This window comes from Arachis ipaensis, chromosome B09, assembly GCF_000816755.2.
Source record: "Arachis ipaensis cultivar K30076 chromosome B09, Araip1.1, whole genome shotgun sequence".
Classification (NCBI taxonomy): Eukaryota; Viridiplantae; Streptophyta; class Magnoliopsida; order Fabales; family Fabaceae; genus Arachis; species Arachis ipaensis.
Genome location: NC_029793.2, coordinates 89352202 through 89354730, shown reverse-complemented (window position 1 = coordinate 89354730; position 2529 = coordinate 89352202).

The window sequence follows — 2529 nt, the reverse complement described above, 5'->3', positions numbered from 1 at the left end:
GCGTTAAACGCCCAGAATGGTATCCATTTTGGCGTTTAACGCCCAAAATACTACCTTTTTGGGCGTTTAACGCGCACCTGGCTGGCGTTTAAACCCCAGTTTTCCTTCCTCACTGGGCGTTTTGAACGCCCAGCTTTTTCTCTGTAATTTCTCTGCTGTATGTTCTGAATCTTCAATTCTCTGTATTATTAACTTGAAAAGACATAATTTTGAAAATTTTTTTAAATTTTTAATGATGAGAAACAATCAAAATGCAACTAATCATGGAAAACTAAGATCAAACAAACAATGCATGCAATACACCAAACTTAGAAATTTTCATATTAGAGACACTAACAAATTGAGAATGCATATGAAAAACAACAAAACACACAAAACAAGAGAATTTAAAGATCAGAGCAAGTAAATCATCAAGAACAACTTGAAGATTAATGAAGAACAAAATTCATATATTCGAAAAATGCAGGGAATTAAATAAAACATACACGACACCAAACTTAAAAATTGACACTAGACTTAAACAAGAAATACAAATTATTTTTTATTTTTATGATTTTATTAATTTTTTTGGATTTTTTCGAAAATTATTTGAGAAAGAGAAAATAAGGAATTCAAAATTTTTAATGAGAATTCCAGGAATCATGCAATGTTAATCTAAAACTCTGGTCCAGGAATTAGACATGGCTTACTAGCCAGCCAAGCTTTCAGTGAAAGCTTCGGTCCAAAACACTAGACATGGCCAATGGCCAGCCAAGCTTTAGCAGATCATTTCATTCAACAGCAAGATTGATAGAAATCAACAAGCTCTTGTGATGATAAGTTGAAACCTCAGTCCAAAAGTTTAGACATGGTTTCACAACCAGCCAGACTTCAACAAATCATCATGAAACTCTAGAATTCGTTCTTAAGAATTCTGAAGACATAGAATAATTTATTTTTTTTTGAAAATTTTTCGAAAATAAAAATAATAAAGGCAAAAAGCTTAAAATTAAAATAAAATTACCTAATCTGAGCAACAAGATGAACCGTCAGTTGTCCAAACTCGAACAATCCCCGGCAACGGCGCCAAAAACTTGGTGCACGAAATTGTGATCTCAACGGCGCCCAAAAACTTGGTACGCACGTTCATAATCTCAATTCTTCTTCACAACTCCGCACAACTAACCAGCAAGTGCACTGGGTCGTCCAAGTAATAAACCTTACGTGAGTAAGGGTCGATCCCACGGAGATTGTCGGCTTGAAGCAAGCTATGGTCATCTTGTAAATCTCAGTCAGGAAAATTCAAATGGTTATGGGATTTTGATAATTAAAAGATGAATAAAACATAAAATATGATAGAGATACTTATGTAATTCATTGGTGAGAATTTCAGATAAGCGTATGAAGATGCTTTGTTCCTCCTGAACTTCTGCTTTCCTATTGTCTTCATCCAATCATTCATACTCCTTTCCATGGCAAGCTGTATGTTCGGTATCACCGTTGTCAATGGCTACCTCCCGTCCTCTCAATGAAAATGATCCAAATGTGTTGTCACCGTATGACTAATCATCTGTCGGTTCTCGATCATGTTGGAATAGGATCCACTGATCCTTTTGTGTCTGTCACTATGCCCAACACTCGCGAGTTTGAAGCTCGTCACAGTCATCCCATCCCAGATCCTACTCGGAATACCACAGACAAGGTTTAGACTTTCCGGATCTCAAGAATGGCCGCCAATAATTCTTGCCTATACCACGAAGGTTTTAATCTTAGATTAGAAACCCAAGAGATACACATTAAAGCTTGTTTGCATGTTGAACGGAAGTGGTTGTCAAGAACGCGTTCATAGGTGAGAATGGTGATGAGTGTCACATAATCATCACATTCATCATGTTCTTGTGTGTGAATGAATATCTTAGAGAAGAAGTAGGCTTGAGTTGAATAGAAAAACAATAGTACTATGTATTAATTCATGAGGAACAGCAGAGCTCCACACCTTAATGTATGAGGTGTAGAAACTCCACCGTGGAAAATACGTAAGAACAAAAGGTCTAGGCATGGCCGTGAGGCCAGCCCCCAAAACGTGATCAAGAGATCAAAAGATGAACTAAAGATTTATGATGAAAATACAATAGTAAGAGGTCCTATTTATAGAAAACTAGTAACTTAGGGTTTACAGAAATAAGTAAATGATGCAGAAATCCACTTCCGGGCCCACTTGGTGTGTGCTTGGGCTGAGCATTGAAACTTTCACGTGTAGAGACTTTTCTTGGAGTTAAACGCCAGCTTTGGTGCCAGTTTGGGCGTTTAACTCCAGCTTTTATGCCAGTTCTGGCGTTTTGACGCCAGAATTTTTATGCTGACTTGGAACACCAGTTTGGGCCATCAAATCTCGAGAAAAGTATGGACTATTATATATTTCTGGAAATCCCAGGATGTCTACTTTCCAACACAATTGAAAGGGCGCCAATTGGGCTTTTGTAGCTCTAGAAAATCCACTTCGAGTGTAGGGAGGTCAGAATCCAACAACATCTACAGTCCTTTTTCAGC